This window comes from Macaca nemestrina, chromosome 10, assembly GCF_043159975.1.
Source record: "Macaca nemestrina isolate mMacNem1 chromosome 10, mMacNem.hap1, whole genome shotgun sequence".
Taxonomy (NCBI): Eukaryota; Metazoa; Chordata; class Mammalia; order Primates; family Cercopithecidae; genus Macaca; species Macaca nemestrina.
In genome coordinates, this window is record NC_092134.1 from 36,050,939 (window position 1) to 36,069,675 (window position 18,737).

Consider the following 18,737-nt stretch of genomic DNA (forward strand, 5'->3'; position numbering starts at 1 on the left):
ATTTCATGGATATGTAGATGTTAGAGGTGGAAAGGTCTTCAACAACTATCCCAAAGGTTTGTGTAAGAAATGTGGTTCTTCACAAATAACAACCATAAGAGTAATTTGGCCAGGTGCCGTGGCCTGTAATCCCAACACTTTGGGAGGCTGAGGTGGGGGGGTCACAAGGTCAGGAGATGGAGACCATCCTGGCTAACACAATGAAACCCCTTCTCTATTAAAAATGCAAAAAAAAAAAAATTAGCTAGGTGTGGTAGCGGGCGCCTATAGTCCCAGCTACTTGGGAGGCTGAGGCAGGAGAATGGCGTGAACCCGGGAGGCAGAGCTTGCAGTGAGCCGAGATCGCGCCACTGTACTCCAGCTTGGGTGACAGAGCGAGACTCCGCTTCAGGGAAAAAAAAAAAAAGAGAGAGTAATCTATGAGTATTATCTGTTGACTGCTTACTATGTGCCATGCAGTATGCTAAGTACTTGACATATGAGCAGTCATTTGCTCTTCCTAATTCTATAAAAAGCATTATTATCATCCTCATTTGAAGATAGGGAAATAGAGGACCAGAGAGTCTGAGCCCTCACACAAGATGCAGCTGGTAAGTGGTTAAGTTTAGATTTGGCAATTTTTTTTTTTATTGGAAACCGGACATTGTGAATTTTAAGTTGTTATAGATATTTTTGTATTATTTTCTTGTATTCTGGAATATAATTAAGATATTTAGCAAAATTTTGGTTCTTTTAGGTCTTGGTTTTAAGGTTTTCTGGGCAGGGCACAACCAGCGTTATTCAAAGTCTAATTATTTCTCACTACTGAGCAAAATACCTCACAACATAGTACCTGATGCCCCATAAATTATGAGATTTTTCTCTTCTGGCTGGTGGGAACAGGAACCGGTCCCAGCACTGTGTGAGCACCTATTATGGTCCCTCTAATCTTTTCAGGTAATTCTTTTCCTATTCTTGCATAATTACTTCCCATGAATGTGCTGATCAGTTCTCAGCTAAAGACTCAAGAGGACCCTCTGTAGATCTCCAGGGTTGTTGCTTGACGTAGCTGTCTTCTCTCCAATGCTCTACCTTGTAGACTCAAGCCTTGGTCTCTCTGGACTCAGCTCTGTCTTCTCAACTCAGACTGCCTTGCCAGGCTTGGGTTCCCTTCCCTGCACCTCAGCCTGGAAATTCACTTCCGGCAGCAAGGGGGACAATTGTAGCACTCACTTTGTTTGTTTCCCATCTCTCAGGAATCCCTGTCCTTCATGGTCTGATGTCCGATGTCTTTATAACTTCCAATGGCATCAATATCATCTAGTTGTCTAGTTTTGGAAAGGAAGGTAAATCTATGTCTAACCCAGATGCAGATAGCCTCAGGTCCAGATCTGAAGCTCAGCATTTAGGTTTCGGAACCTGAGCCTATAATCACTACACTATCTTTTATGAAGTAGTCAGGACCAGAAAGGTTAAATGACTTACTAAGTTGCAACTGTAAGATACCAAAGATCTTTCCTTTTAATATATTTTCCCCCAAAAAATCATTGTTTGAAAAATGATATTAGGAGAGGATAAGAGAAACACATTCAGGTCCTCTATTTAATCCTCTCTCTCTCTTTTTTTTTTTTTTTTTCGTTTGAGATGGAGTCTTGCTCTGTCTCCTAGGCTGGAGTACAGTGGCGTGATCTCGGCTCACTGCAAGCTCCGCCTCCCGGGTTCACACCATTCTCCTGCCTCAGCCTCCCGAGTTGCTGGGATTACAGGTGCCCGCCACCACGCCCGGCTAATTTTTTGTATTTTTAGTAGAGACGGGGTTTCACCGTGTTAGCCAAGATGGTCTCGATCTCCTGACCTCATGATCCACTCGTCTCGGTCTCCCAAAGTGCTGGGATTACAGGTGTGAGCCACCATGCCCGGCCCTGTTTAATCCTCTTTTAAATATTTTTCTCTAGGATCAACTACCAGATTTTCCCCTGAGGGAATGCTGACATTTTCTAGTCCTAAGAGATCATCCTATAGATATTTCAAGAAAAGTGCATGAAGCATTTTTTATGTTCATAAACCCACATCATCACCAGCATTGATTATGATTAGGGTGGGGCTTACTAATATCTCTGACAGTATGAAGAAATTGGAGCAATGCAGATATGTCTCACTTTACCCAACAAATTTATTTCTAAAGAGTTGGGTTTAAGCCAAATTTGAATAAATTGAATAATTTCAAATGTACCAGTAAAGCTTACTGCTTAAAATAATACTAATATTTTTATGAATTAAATCGAAACCCCCTTAGTTACTGCGAGAGGCAATGTAGCATTGTGGCTAAGTGCACAGGCTTTGGAAACTGGCAGTTCTGGGTTCAAATCCCAGCTTCTTCACTATTTGACCTTGGTCAAGTCACTTAATTTATCAGAGCCTCAAGTTCTTTTATAAAATGAGGATGAAAAGAGTCACCCTCCTGGGAACAACAGACACTGGGGCCTACCAGAGGGTGGAGGGTGGGAGGAGAGAGAGGAGCAGAAAAAAACAATAACTATTAGTACTAGGCTTAGTAGCTAGGTTATAAAATAATCTATATTTCACACCCCCATGTCACCAGTTTACCTATATAACAAATCTGCACATGTACCCCTGAACCTAAAATAAAAGTATTTTTTAAAAAGAGTCATATTCTTGAGTTGTTGAGAGGATTTGGTAGCTAATCCTGGTAAAAGTGCATAGCACACAATATGATGCTTAGTACTAAAGTTACTATCATTAGTACACTTATATAGAAAAATTAAAAGGTCACACAATCAGAGGAAATGAAAAATTAGAAGTTGTCATTTCGAGATAAAACTCCTTCCAAGCATATGCCGGGTTTTAGTTGAATTTTAAATATATTAAAAGTTAGACTACCCAACATTTTCCTTTTTTTCTCTCTCTCTTTCTTTATTTTCTTTTTCTTTTTTTTTTTTTTTTTTTTTTTTTTTTTTTTTTTTTTTTTTGAAGACGGTGTTTCTCTCTGTCCCCCAGGCTGAAGTGCAGTAGCATGATTGCTCACTGCAACTTCTGCCTCCTGGGTTCAAGCGATTCTCCTACCTCAGCCTCCAGAGTAGCTGGAGTACACGCCAACACATCCAGCTAATTTTTGTATTTTTAGTAGAGATGGGGCTTTCCCACATTGGCCAATCTGGTCTGAAACTCCTAGCCTCAAGCAATTTGCCCACCTTGGCCTCCCAAAGTGCTGGGATTAAAGGCATAAGCCAAATACCCAACATTTTCTTATGAGAGTTTTATAACTAAAATAGTTCACCTTGGTATCACTGTTTCAATTTTCGTTTACTTAATGTTATTCATTAATACCTATGTACCATGGAAACTAATTCTGCAGTGTTTCTATCTTTTGGATATTATTAGATAGCTATCTCAGCACATCACACTCTCAGTTATCATCCCAATCAACTGCACATATTTATTTCTTCTCATATTTCTAACTTACATGAATTAAATTCTTTAGCTCTAAACAATCCTATTATTTTCTACAAATATTATTTATTTATTTTTTTTTTTGTATTTTTTTTTTTTTAGTAGAGACGGGGTTTCACCATGTTAACCAGGATGGTCTCGATCTCCTGACCTTGTGATCCGCCCGTCTCGGCCTCCCAAAGTGCTGGGATTACAGGCTTGAGCCACCGCGCCCTACAAATATTATTTTTAAAATATAATAGTTTAGGTAATGTTTTCCTCAAAATCATTGGAAAAGGAAAATTTCAATATCCTTTTTAATCTGCTGTTTCCAATTCACACCTAAGCGTATCTGTTTAGACAGCTGTATCATCTTTCAGATCATTTATATTAGTCCATGAAAGCAGGTTAGACCTAAAAGAATTGACTCAGCAAGCCTAGAAGATTAAATATAATTATTATCACAACGTTTTCATATAACCTCCTAATGCATCTGTGTTTGAGATTTAATTCTGAGTATAGTTAGGGTTGCCTGTATTTTTACTTGATAAATCTGGCAGCTCTAAATATGTTTGAAATAGGCATATGCTTGTACATTCACAAAGTCTAGAAAAGGCTATATGTGAACATAACTGTGTACGTTTGTAGAATATTTAAGAACTTGAAGGTTGTCAATGGTATAAAATATGAATATTTATGATATCTGAATACATCTTTGTATAATTTCTCTTTCCCTGGTGATTTCAACAAGTTTTAATGAAACACAAATGTAAAATGTCATCAACTTATTTAAACAGAGCCTCAAAAATCAAACACTAAGATGGTAAATGAAGGCAAACCTAGTCCTCACATCTGAAATATCTTGTCATCAGATTAATCATTATTTTATCTTAGTGGTCTTCCTAGCATCTAACAGACAATAAGAGGTTCACACCAAAGCCAATTTCAATTAATTCAAGATGGAAAATTTCATGTGACATTATCAAACACTTTACCAAAATTGAGATAGATTGCATCTACAATTTCACATTACATTTGTGTACTGATCTTGTAGCTCTATCAAAAAAAAGCTATCAAGTTCGTCTGGCATGATTTGCTCTTTTTAAATTCCTATTTCATAATGTCCAATATCATTATCCTTAGATGTTTCATCGATGCTTACAGATTTTCTTTTAATATCCATTCTATTCTTTTACTATAGATTTACCTCGCTTTTGTTGGATAATTATTTATGTTGTTCATCTTTTAAAAACAACAATAATCATTATCATTAGGATAATGCTCCAGTAATTATTCCTCATATTTGGGTTGATAAAGGAACTCAAATCAATTTTCCAGGTACTTATTGCACATTTACTAATTGCTTATTGCTCTGCCAGGCATTGTGAAGGCGAAAGACTGGAAGAAGGAAACTTTCTAGAGAAGTCATTGATCTCACTAAGGAGATAAAATACAGTGTAATGGAAATTCTGCATTTATTAGTACCCAGGGTTTCGTAAACTCTAGTAGGCTAAAAAAAAAAAAACAAAAAAAATTTATTAAAATTCAAGTTTTCATGCCTTCCTTTCAAAAATTCTAATTCAGCATTTGCATTTTTAACAAGCACCCTCAGGTGAGTTCCACATAAGCATTTCTTAAACTACACTTGAACAAAACTGATCTGGACAGTCAAGTACCATAGATCCAGAATAGAAGTCAGTCATTGTAGGTCAATATCATACAAAGAGATTTTGCCGCTGAATCAGGACTGTAAGGATAACAGACTGACAAAGTTCTTATAGTATTACCCGATAATGTGCTGGAACTGCTGTGAAATACACTTGATTGAGAAAGGTAGACCCTTTTAGACACTATGACCATTTGTTCTTTGGTCAAACCAATAAGGTAATAAAGGATTAATTAAGTTATTATATAAGTTAATAAAGACAACAAAAGATTAATAAAGTTAAAATTACAATAACTTACCCCCATAAAAAATAAACATGCATCCCTAAACATGCCAAAGGAATTAAAACAAATTTATCACTGAGAAGTATTTATCTGGGTTGTTATAGATAAGATACATTACAGAACTTGGGAATTTATCAAGTATTTAGTGACAATTCAGCAAGCAATACTTAGAGATAATTTCTGAGTTGCCAAGAGATTTTTGCCCTGTAATTAAGTCCTGCAGTACTTCTGTGAAAGCCTATAGTGTTAAGTATGATTCCTCTAAATTCAGAAGGTATTAAATAAAACTCTCAACACTTTTTCCAAATATCTCAGACTGGTCTACTGTAGACAAGGTCTATTTTATTCCTTGTACTATCCATATAAAACTAACATATTAGTCAGGGTCCAAGCAAGAAAACAGTATTTAAAACAGAAGGAATTTAATACTGGAGGAAATGTGTTATGCAGTTGATGAAAGAGATGAATAACCAAAGGGGACAATGAAGCAACTAGAGATTAACAATACAGAAAGCCTCTTCCCCTAAGAAAAAGGGGTGGTATTTCCACAGCCCAGAGGCTAGGCCACCTGCCTGAAGGCAGAGAGCAATGAGGGCAGAGAGACAGAGGAATAAATACCCTGGCATCTCCCTTCCCTTCACCCTCCAATCTCCTACGAATTGTTTCCAGGGCGGAACCCAGCAAAATGGCAGCTGACATATCTCGCAGCATCTGGTGGAAAACAGCAAAGAAGGAGTCTGACAGCAAATAAGTCAAGGACTGTCAAGGAAAGGTAGCGGTGGTGTTTTGATTATTACTATTTTTTTAAGTTATTTTAAAATAGAGAAATTTTGTTTGCACAAATATTTTGAAATCTTTATAAATTCTCAATCCCATATTTCAATTATTCAACAATTCATGCTGGTTCCAAATAAATTACATTTTATCCTTTTATTCTTTACCACTCTAGTTTCATATGAATTAAAAATTGATGCTGGAATAAGTTTCATCATGCTTTTTATAGTATTACTAAATGCAGATCCTTTGTCCCCGCTTACCTCTCTTAACTATATATGAGAAGATATTCTTACATCATTCCTGACATTTTTTGTGTCTGAATGTCTTTACTTCATCTTTTTTTCAATGTATATTTCTAAAGGACAATCTGGTATTTAAATCATTTAGTTACCATAATTTTGTTTTCATCCAGACTCATTAATGGAATTTTTGTATTTATTAATTTCTATTTCCCCAGCAGAAGGCCATATATTAGTCCCTTATCTAATAGATTTATCTAATAGAAATTTGTCTAATAGAAATTTAGATAAATTTATCTAATAGAAATGATATGCTCAGATATAAAATTTGGTATCTCCCTACCCAAAAATTCATCATGGCTGAGTGCAGTGACTCATGCCTGTAGTCCCAGCACTTTGGGAGGCTGAGGCAGAAGGATCTTTTAAATCCAGGAGTTCGAGACCAGCCTGGGCAAAATAGTGAGATCTCGTCTTTACAAAAAATGAACAAAATTAGCCAGGCATGGTTGTGCATGCCTGCAGTCCCAGCTACTCAGGCAGCTGAGGTAGGAGGATTCCTTGAGCCTGGGAGGTCGAGGCTGCAGTGAGCCGAGATCATGCCACTGCACTTTAGCCTGGGTGACAGAATGAGATCTTGTCTCAAAAAAATAAAAAGTAAAAATCCATCATGTTAATTAAGTGCTACAATGGAGCTTTATGTTCAACAAAGTGCTTTGCATAGTGTGTGTGTGTGTGTGTGTGTGCACGCGTGTGTGTAAACAAGTGTCTTCAAGAATGAGAAACAAAGAAATGCAATTATAGGATCTGGTGCTTCCATTCATGTATTTATGCATAAGTGCATAAATGCAATACATAAATGATTTAGCAATTATATATTCATGTTCTCATTCTCAGAACACTTAATTCCCTTTTACCACATATAATTACCCAAGCTCCACAGGTTATATTTCAGTTGACCCTCACTTCTTAATAACTAATTTCTAGTCTCATCAGATCAGTCTCCTCACCGACTGCTCAACACCCCCATGTTCAATTTGTTCATGATTTTTTTAGTCTACTTCTCCCCACACAGCATTATCCATGATCTCTTCACTACTAAACTCCCTGTCTAAACCTCACCTCCTTCATGGAATTTACCATGATAAACCAGCCCAAAGGGATCCTTCTTCTTTCTCCTGAACTCCTATTGGACTTTATGTCTGTGACTTGTCTATTCATTACTGCACATATGTGCATCCTCAAAAGTCCTTTAAATTCTTAGGAACAGGACACTCAGTTTACATCCTACAAATATGTAGGATCATTGAATAAAGAAAAAATACCCAAAAACACAGTTACTAAATGTCACTGAAGTTTCATAATCAGTCCTGGAGAGGTGTTTTTGAAGTCATTGAAAGATGACGGAGAAAAGACAAAAAAGAATGACGTTATAGTGCAAAATCTAGAAGACCAGATGAAAGATGAATAACCCAGAGGGAAACAAAAATAATTCAATTTCAGGTATGCAGAAGTAGATTTCCTCTAAAGAAACTTCTCATTCATTTTAGGGAAGTTTCCAAGACCTTTTTTTCCCCATTGGAAAAAAAATTCATATTTTTATCTTCATTGATTAAATTTTTTTCTGTTTTAGCCAGGAATATATTTTTGCTGCCTCTTGCATCTTGAAAAATAACTCTGAGGAATTTCATCTCATAGTCACTCTTTATTATCTGTCTGCTACCCTGTCTTAATTCAGTTCCATCAGGAGGATCAAATCTAAAGCCCATCTGTAGCTCTGATTAGGTGTTCACTAAATGTGATTTTGAAACTCAAGGTCTCAAGATATTCTCATTCTCGGAGCCTCTTGAAGGTCAATGGAGCTTACACCAGTGACAATTAAGCAAGGTGGCTTCCCCTCAGGGCGTCCCCTCACCCACCACTTGGACCCCATCATGCTGGTCTATTTCCTCATTTAAACCCCTCAATGCCAGTATGTCTTCAACTTGAAAATCAATTTTCTCCCTGTTTCAGTTTCTTTTTCACAGTTGCTTCTTCATCTAATCTTTAGGGCCATCTCAATCGCCATAAATCTAAACATAGCAATCAAATGTCTCATCTCTTTAAAATGTCTTGCCACAGGTGGGTGCGCAAATCCCCCCTCCTGATTGAATGAGCAATTTAAAAGAAAGATGTTCAACAGAGGAAATTATATCTCCAGATAAAGGCCATTTCATCAGAAATCTGCAGGGTGGAGGCACAGCTTTTTGTTTTTGTTATTGAAAGGGTTTATATTTTAATCTTTGCTTTAAGAATGCTTTTTCTCGAAAAAAAAATCTTACCATTTATGAATGAGATCTGAAAACTCAGATTTGGATAACCTACTGCAAGTGTTTTGTTTACTAACTTGAGAAGACTCCTACTAAACCTTAAGTGGACTTGATCTTTTTCTCTAAATAGCTAGCTACTGTACCACTTTAAATGTCTGCAGTAGCTTCATGCTAGAATTCTCTGTTTCCATGCTCATTTATTTTTTCCTAAACAAATGATCAGCAAATCGTTGAACTAGATGCCTCTCTTAGTCCCTCTGGGCTTTTATAACAAAATACCTTAGACTGGATATGGTTATTTGTAAACAATAGGAATTGCTTACACTTCTGGAAGATGGAAAGTCCAAGGTCAAGGTCATAGCAGATTTGGGTTGAGGGAGGGTTTACTCTCTGCTTTAAAGATGGCACTTTCTTGCTGCATCCTCAAATGGTGGAAGGGGACAACGGAGCTCACTTGAGCCCCTTTGATAAGAGCATACACCCCATTTATGAGGACGGAGCCCTCATGACTTTATCACTTCCCAAACGGCCCACCTCTTAATACCATTGCCTTAAATTCAAAGGTTCCAACGTGAATTTCGAAGGGGACACAAACATTCCCATAGCAGTGCCTTAGGGTCAATTAGGATTAATATGACACCGTCCCTGTTCCCAGTGACATAGGTGTAATAGACATGGGTACAAATAAGCTATAAGGAAAAGTAATACGTGGCAAGGAGGATACAAGCATACCTCACTTTATTGCACTTTACATATATGGCATTTTTTACAAATTGAAAGTTTGTGGCAACCCTGTGTTGAACAAGTCTATGAGTGCCATTTTTCCAACAGTATGTTCTTGCTTTATATCTCTGCCACGCTTTGGTAGTTCTCACAATATTTCAAGCTTTGTCATTATTATTATATCTGCTATGGTGATCTGCCATCAGTTATCTTTGATGCTGCTATTGCAACTGTTTTGAGGTACTCCAAACTGTACCCATATAAGATAGTGGACTTGATAAATATTGCACGCCTTCTGACCGTTCCTCCATCTATCTCTCTTTGGGCCTCTGTATTCTCTGAAACACAAAAATATTAAAATTAGGCCAATTAATAATCCTACAATGGCCTCTAACTATTTGAGTGAAAGGAAGAGTCACACGTCTTTCACCTTAAATCAAAATCTAAAAATGATTAAGCTTAGTGAGGAAGGCATGTTAAAAGCCAAGACAGGCTGAAAGCTAGGCCTCCCGTGACAAGTGAGCCAAGTTGTGAATGCAAGGGAAAAGTTATTGAAGGAAACTTCACTCCAGTGAATACATGACTAATAAGAAAGCAAAACAGCTTTATTGCTAATAAGAACATTTTAGTGGTCTGGATAGAAGATGAAACAAGCTACAACATTCCCTTAAGCCAAAGCCTAATCCAGAGCAAGGTCCTAACTCACTTTAATTCTATGAATGATGTTGGAAGTCTTAAGAGTGGATAAAGAACATTAATGGAATGATCAGACAAATGATAATGGCATCATAAACAGAGATAAGTGTTCTGAAGGCTGCGGATAGGAAGGTGACTCATACAGACCCAACCATCAGGGGTGTGATTTGGGGCTGAAACCTTAAGGATGGATAGTAGGTGACAAGGCTGACAGCCTGGGGAAGAACATTCTAGACATGGCCAAAGAATAAAAAATTGCTTTGAGAGCTTTCAGAGAGATACATTCTTTCGCAGGTAGGGTGGGAGGAGGGAGGGTATAGGGGCTGCATCCTGCAGTGTGTAGTTAGATCACTAGTAGTCGAATTAACTAAGGGTAAGACTTTATCAAGAGGAGATGGTGGGAAAGAGATTGTAAGACAGAGAAGGCAGAGGCAGGCCAGGAAAAGGAGTGTTCTGGGAAAACAAATAGCACAATTTAGTTAGCTGTTTGTAAGGAATTCAGGGAAGGGGCTGGAAAAGGAAGGTGATCGAAACATCAGGGCCATGACTACCTGAACTAAGATTTGGTGTTTTTCTAGGTATGCAATGGAAAATCACCGAAGGCTTAGAGCAGCACTATCATACGGCTAAAATCATGTTTTAAGGATATCAATCTGAATTTGAGAGGTAGTAACAGGAATGGAAAGGGAGCTCTAGATGCAAGAGATAGTCACAGAATTAGATAAACAATATGAGTCTGCAAATGATGTTTTAGGTATTCAGGAGCTCTAAAGACATTTTATATTGAGAAAGAAGGAGAAAAAACTAACAAATATTAGGACAAATCTTCTACATCCTATTAGGAATTTCTTAGGAATTATTTTATTTAATCTCCAGAAATCCTTGAGGTACATATTATCATCCTTTTTATATTTATATATCCTTAATACTATCTTTATATAAAAGTCAGAAACTGAGGCTCAGAGGGGTAATTAACTTGCCAAAGAGCAAGTTGATAAATTAGAGAGCTAGGATCTGAATCTAAGCTTGTTTGACTTCAAGGCAAAAATAACACTCTAAGGTCTTTCTTCTTTCCTAGTTCCCAATTCTTACCCCGTTTGTCATTCCTCAGACTCTGTTGACATTCAAGGGGATTCTCAGGACTCTGCAAACCTCTGATTGAATATGAGAAATTCCCAAACGGCCCCCCAGCCAATGTCACACATATTTATCTATGGGATAAGAGAGAGATGATCTCTGATAAAACATGCAATTGGGAGAGTAGGGGAAAATAATTCATTTCTGAGGGGCCTGGTCCATCTCTCCCTGAAATTTCAATGGTAGGGCATTTGCAGGATGCAAAAACCAGTCAGTGGATTCAGTATATTAACTTTCACTTTGTTGTTTTTATTTTCCCTGTAGGGATCAAAAGACAAGGAACTCTTGTTGAAGCTCGTAACTCCCTAATTACTTATTATTAACAGTGAAAATCTGATTTTCAAAGTTGTTTAATGGTCATGCAATAAAGCAATGTAAGATGACCGCTGATACTGTAGCATGGGTCTCCAAAGAGTTGAGTGATGTTGTAGCTACTGTTATTTCTAAAATAGAAATAGAAAAGCTATGACTACAATACTGCCTGGGATTCCCAGTCACCCACTGAACAGGTAAAATGCCTTCCAGACTTGGATGGGTCAAGCAGGAAATTGTTATATAATAAGGTTCCCCCCACTACCACCCCAACTAGTCTTTGTTATAGCAGGAAAAAATAAAGTTGACTATTAGGCAGAGGAAAAAAAAAAACCAAACCAATTATTAAGCATATTTCATTATGTGTAGAGTTGTTTTCTGGCTCCTATTACCACCACTGGCTGTGAATGTTAGCATTAATTATGTAGGGACACCAAAAGTGTACTGATAGTATAATTTGAAACCATTATACCAAGTATCTCCATGCTAGCTCATCATGCTTGGCAACAAACAGGAAGGTAAAATGCAAAGTAGCCATAAAAAAGGAGAGAGAACAAATGAATAATAAATAGACAATTTTATATTTCTCATAGGAACAATGAGAACCCATCTACAAATAAACTGCACTAGCCATGATTCTCTGAAGGTTCATCCGTAGAGTGGTAACGCTATTAAGAATGAGGGCCGGGCGCGGTGGCTCAAGCCTGTAATCCCAGCACTTTGGGAGGCCGAGGCGGGCGGATCACGAGGTCAGGAGATCGAGACCACAGTGAAACCCCGTCTCTACTAAAGGTGCAAAAAATTAGCCGGGCGCGGTGGAGGGCGCCTGTAGTCCCAGCTACTCGGGAGGCTGAGGCAGGAGAATGGCGTGAACCCAGGAGGCGGAGCTTGCAGTGAGCCGAGATCGCGCCACTGCACTCCAGCCTGGGCAACAGCGTGAGACTCCGTCTCAAAAAAAAAAAAAAAAAAAAAGAATGAGAAGTCCAGCAGACAGGTGTATTTCTAGACCATCACAGAAAGAAAATATTTCAAAATGACTTGGTTATACAGAACATTTTAGAGTAGTCCTTACTGAAGAGAGGTGGCTTTTAGGGATCTGAGGAAAGTGGTCCCTAAAAGGGTGGGTGCTGTCACAGTCCTCTCCCCCTCATTCATCGAAAAAACGAAAGCCAACAGATGAGCCTCTTGCAGTTTTGACAGAATTCACAAATCTGCCCGCAACTGCCCAAGCCCTCTTCCACTTCCTGCAAGAGCCACTCCTTCTAATTGCACTTAAGTTTCTATCTCCTCCTACAGTCTGGTGGTTCTTACCCTAGTAAGAATTACCAGGTAATTCCTGGTTATTACAACTCTCTTCTCAAGGTATCATTGTCTGTTATTCTCTCTCTCTCTCTCTCTCTCTCTCCCCCCTAAAATTTAACATCCTCAAGTCTCTTCCATATATATATATATATAATCCATCAGCCCTTCATCCAACCTGCAGCTAACAACGTTTTTAACAAATACTATCTCATCTTCCTTACCTCCTTCTCATTCTTCATGTCCTTTAAATCTGAACCACCACTTTTCACTCCACTGAAACTGCTCCCCAAGATCACTACTGTCCTCATATTGCTAAATCCAGTGGTCATTTTTGGTTATATTTTCCTGACCTCTCAGTAGTATGTGACACTATTGACCTGTCCCTTCTTCTTGAAGTTCTCTCTTTTTTTTTTGTAACAGCACATGCTGTTAGGTTTTCTTCCTACCACCTTGGCCATCCTCGTTTTCTACTGGTTCTACAATTTTGATGTTTCCTTGGGCTCTAAGGCACTCTTCTCACTTAAAGGAGCTTAGACGCTCCTATAACTTCAATGCTATCCTTAGGCTAAAGAGTTTGCAGTTGATATTTCCAGATCAGAACTGGCTTCTAAGCTCCATTCCAATATATCAAAGGGCCAACTGGACATCTTCACTTGTTGTCTTATAATTATCTTAAATTCAATATGTCTAAAATGAAATTTAATTTTTCCCCTTAAAACTTGCTTCTGTCTTGGCAAGTGGCATAATTAAGTACCCTCTTACTCAAAGCAGAAATCTGAGAATAATTTTGGGTACCTTTTTCTCCTCTCCTTATCTCTCACCACTCTCATTAAATCAACCATCAGTCTGTTAATTTATTCCAAAAATATGTATTCAGCCAATTATCTGTGTTAGGTGCTATGGGGAGCAAAACAGCCCAAATCCAAAATCCCTGCCCTCATGGAACTTATAGTTTAGTGAGGAAAACAGTAGTCACTAAACAAGCAAAAAAAACAAATAAGAAAGCATGAAATACAAGAAAAAATAAAACAAGTTGAAAGATAACCCAGGATGGAGTAGAATTGGGGAAATGAAAAAATAAAGAGATGTTTTGGAAGTTAGAATTGAAAGGTTTTCCTAAGGGAATGGATACAGGCATTAAGTAAAAAAGAGAAATTAAGGAACATTCTCAGTTTTGGCTTTCCAATAGACTTATGTAGGTGGATGATAGTGCTACTGACTCAAGTAGTGGAGAGGCAGGTGGTAGAGAGGTGGGGAATCGATGAGTCAGTTTGTGATGTGTTCAGCTTGGAAGGTGAGTTAGACTTCCATGTGGGCTTGTCAAGTAGGCAGCTGGGGTCATAACCAGGAACTTCAAGGAGAAATCTAGACCTGAGACAGAAACTTTTGAGTCAGTAGCATATAGACAATAAAATCACCTAGAAGAACAGTGTAGACACTATATGGTAGAGACAGAAAGAAAGCAATCCAAGGATCCTCCTGATGAGGAATTTCATCACATTTGAATAAAGTGGGGGAAACAGTTTAAAAGAGACAGAAGCAGATTAGAGAAAGGAGAAACAGGTAAAAATAGACCAAGAAGGAGAGAAGTAAGTAAAGAAAAAAAACAAGAAAAATGTAGTCACAGAAGTCAAGAGTTCAAATACTAGAACACTGTCCAATAAAAAGAGAACAGAAAAGTGTCCATAGACTTGTCAAAATTAAGTGACTGTGACTGTGACTGTGATAGAGGCAGTATTACAGGAATGATAAAATCATAAACCAGAAATCCTATAGCTCCATTTTCTAAACATTTCCCAAGTAGGCCTAATTCATTCCATCTTAATTCAGGTTTAAACCACCATCATCATTCACTCATATTGCTTTTGCATCTCCTTCCATTTATTTGGTATGTGATATGGTTTGGCTGTGTCCCCACCAAAATCTCATCTTGAATTCCCATTTGTTGTGGGAGGGACCTGGTTGGAGGTAATTGAATCAGCATGGGGGCAAGCCTTTCCCATGATGTTCTCATGATAGTGAATAAGTCTCAGGAGATCTGATAATCTTAAAAAGAGGAGTTCCCCTGCACAAGCTCTCTCTCTTTGCCTGTTGCCATCCATGTAAGACATAACTTGCTCTTCCTTGCTTTCCACCATGATTACGAGGCTTTTCCAGCCACGTGGAACTGTAAGTCCAATTAAACCTCTTTCTTTTGTAAATTGCCCAGTCTCAGGTATATCTTTACCAACATCATGAAAATGGGCTAATACACCACGTCACTTCCAGAATAATCCTACCCAAAAAAAAAAAAAAAAATTGTGAACACGTCACTCCCTTGCCCCACTTAGGATACAGACCAAATTCCTTATGATGCCTCCAGTGGCCCCCACCACCCAGCCCCTGCCTGCTGCCTCACTTTCAATTTATCCCCCTTCTCCCTTTCCAGTTCAGAGCATCAACCATATTGAATGCCTAAGAATCCAGGCACACCCAACACGAGGGACAGCCCAGGATCTCTTCTGAGTTAGGGTAGAAGAAGTAAAATGAGAAAAGTGCATGCATGTAAAATCAAGGGAATTGCATGAACCAGGTAAGTGTCATGCAGTTGATTTGGCTCTACTTTCCTATTCTTGCTTTTTTCTTTAACCCAGCTCATGCCCTGTATTAATTAGTCTGTTCTCATTCTGCTGATAAAGACATACCCAAAACTGGGTAATCTGTAAAGGAAAGAAGTTTAACTGACTCAGTTTGACATGGCTTGGAGGGCTCAGGAAACTTACAATCATGGTGGAAGGGGAAGCAAACATGTCCTTCATTACATGGAGGCAGGAAGCAGAAGTGCCAAGTAAGAGGGGAACCCCCTTATAAAACCAACAGATCTCGTGAGAACTCACTCACTATCATGAAAATAGCATGGGGGAAACCATTCCCATGATTCAGTTACCTCCCACTGGGTCCTTCCCATGACACATAGTGATTATGGGAATTACAATTCAAGATGAGATTTGGGTGGGGACACAGCCAAACCATATCATGCCCTCACTTCAGAATGATACTTTCACCTCTGTTGACGTCACACATGATCAGGAAGGAATCCGGCTGTAACTTTTTTTATGCAAACCTTACAATGCTAGGCCTTTCCAGATGAGCTGTACTCCTTGCATTCCCAACTAGTTCAGAAACTCTTTAAAGTCAGTGAACATCAAGATGCCAAGAGTATGGACACCTGTGTTTGAATTCTGGTTTCTGAAGCTCTTGGGCTATGGTTTTGCAGACCTCTTTGGACCTCAGTTTCTCCATCAGTAAAACTGATATAAATATCAGATACTTCCTTCATAGGACTGTTTGAGGATTCTATGAGATAACAACTATAAAGTGCTTACTACAATGCCTGGCATATGGTGAGAAATTTTATTATAATTTTGACTGTTATTCTTTTCTTGACCTTAAAATGCTCTACACAGTACTAGGCACAGAATCAGTGCTTAACAAATACTGGTGAGCTACCTGATAAAAGTTATTCACCAACGATTTTCCCATGACTGTTATGGTGTATTATTCAAGGACAAGAGTGGTGTGCCCAGCCTTATGATTAATTCCTTCTTCCTTTTTCATGTTGAGTTATGTAAATCAAGTTTGCACATTTCACCCTTCAGACAGAAATGGAGTGGTTCTAATTTGATCTAACCTAAGGTAGTTGGGGGGAGTGGTGCAGAAGACAGAAGACTGCAGAAGTTAAAACTTTCTGGTATAAAAGAAACAGCAGGCTGCCTTATGTTTTCAACATTAGCATTTAAGTTCACTGCAGCTGAACTCAATTCGTATCAGTGGAGATTTATATCAAACAGTGGGAAGGCAAGTCATATCCTACTGCTGTCTTGCAGAATTATCATCAGGAATGTAGCCAATTTTAGCACAAATAAATGGTAGTTAGGGAAGTAACTTGTATGATCAAGTCCTATAATGGTCATTCTTTGATTTAGAAATATGTTCTAAACCTGTCACTTTGCATGAACTTGATTTTCAAAGGAAAGAAGAAAAAAACACTATGCTTTCTCCAGTGGGAATAGCACAATATACAATAACAAAATAGAGACAGTTAAAAAAAAACCTGCTTACCATTTTATCATTTTATGTGTATAGGAAATAACTTTAAGTGGTAGATGCATGCTTAAGGATTACATTATACACAACATAGCTCACTATCATTACCGTCGCACATCACCAAATTGAGACACTCCTAAAACTGTCATCTTGTCAGTAGTCAAAAGACAGCTGAAATGCTGGTTTGAATTTTATCTCTTTTATCTCCTTTATGAAGTCGGAGAAGTGCATTATAAGATTCACATATGAAGAACAGAGAAACAAATGGGTTAAGGGAAAGAAATGATGGTATGTTTAGATCAGGAAGGGACCTTAAAGATAATCATTTCAAACCCCTTAGTTTGTCAGTGAGGCAACAGAGACCCAAAGAATTCAAATGTCAGCCCAATGACACATGCAATTGGGGCTACACATCTATATCTCTCACATATATACTTGCAGAATCAGAATCTTTAAGAGTGGGATCCAAAATCCTGTCGATTTTAAAAGCTGCTGAGATTATTCAGATGCCAAACATCCAGAGACCAAGGTTCATGAAGCACTGAGCTACACTTCCCATGGCCATTGGCGAGACATTCAGCATAGAAGATGGCAGGTCTAGCCTGTTTATTTTCTCCAATTTAAATAGCTGTATCAGTACAAAACATCAAACTCATAAATGTCATGTCTACCAACCCAGGTATGCACTCTACATCCAACCTCAAAGCTGTTAGGTTTGACTACAGCTCACAGTTCTTTCTTGCATTATAAAAGCATTGTATCCATTATTGTGCTGCCCCTGTCAGCCCCCCAAAATCACAGATGCTATTCAAAATATACGTTTCGGTTTTTTCTGAGATGGGAAATTGGTATATTCATTACCTGACTGTACTACTGTTATATTAATAGTGTTGTAATATAAACATCAGTGGGACAAAAAAGTACATTTACCCCCAAAACAATCCTACACATGATATTTATTTGCTTGCCATTCCCCCCATAGTTTGCCAGTATAGCCTGAGTGCCTGCCATGGGAGCATCCTTACCCCAAAAAAGAAGAATTTCAAAAGGAAATAAACTCTGTCCTAGTCACAGAATCAGATGGATCTAAACCTGTTTCTCCAACTCTGATCTGTCTTCTAAGTGTCAGACTCATTTATTCACGTGTCTACCAGATCTCTCCACCCACTTGCCCCATGCGTAATTCAGACACAGTCTGCTCCAAATCCAAGTCATCATTTTCTCCCAAATCTGTGCCTCCAATGTGCATCACACTTCGGTTACTCCATCCGATCACCTGAGGCAAAAATCGGGGAATCATCTGTATCTGCTCAAATGTATTGAAATTTTAGTTGCAAGTGAAAGAAATTCAACTGAAGTTGGCTTGACAAGAAAACATAATTTAATGAACACTTAATTGCAAAGTCTATAAGGGGATGCTATCTCTAAGTATGAATGAACTTAGCTAAATGATTTTATAAAATTATTCTGCTCTTTCCTCTTCTCAGCTCTTCTCTATCATTGGCTCCTTTTCTAGATTGGGTATGCCAAGCTTATATCCTTCCAGTGTTAATTCCAGTGAAAGAGGTTCTCCTTCCTAATAATTTCAGCAAGTATCCTGGTCTGGTTGGAACAATGTAATTCAATGCATACCCTGGCCCAGTCCCTATGACCAGGGATGTGGAACTGTTGGGCCACCTGCACATACCATGGGTGAACAGGATCAGGAAATGGACTGAGCATAGGGGGGAAAGTCATTTCCTAAAGGAAAACTGAGGTGCTATTTCTAAAGGAAAAAAAA

The 18,737-nt window shown here is 38.3% G+C and overlaps 1 long non-coding RNA gene across 2 annotated transcripts in view; it reads left to right on the forward strand.

Moving 5' to 3' along the window:
• Positions 1–5,746: 5,746 nt before the first annotated feature.
• The window catches only part of LOC105483657 (uncharacterized), a 63,112-nt gene continuing 50,121 nt past the window's right edge, over positions 5,747–18,737 (forward strand). For both annotated transcript variants that reach the window (XR_988461.2, XR_011608936.1), the window contains exons 1-2: positions 5,747–6,151; positions 15,300–15,443. This is a non-coding gene — a long non-coding RNA (uncharacterized lncRNA). The remainder of the gene's footprint in view (positions 6,152–15,299; positions 15,444–18,737) is intronic.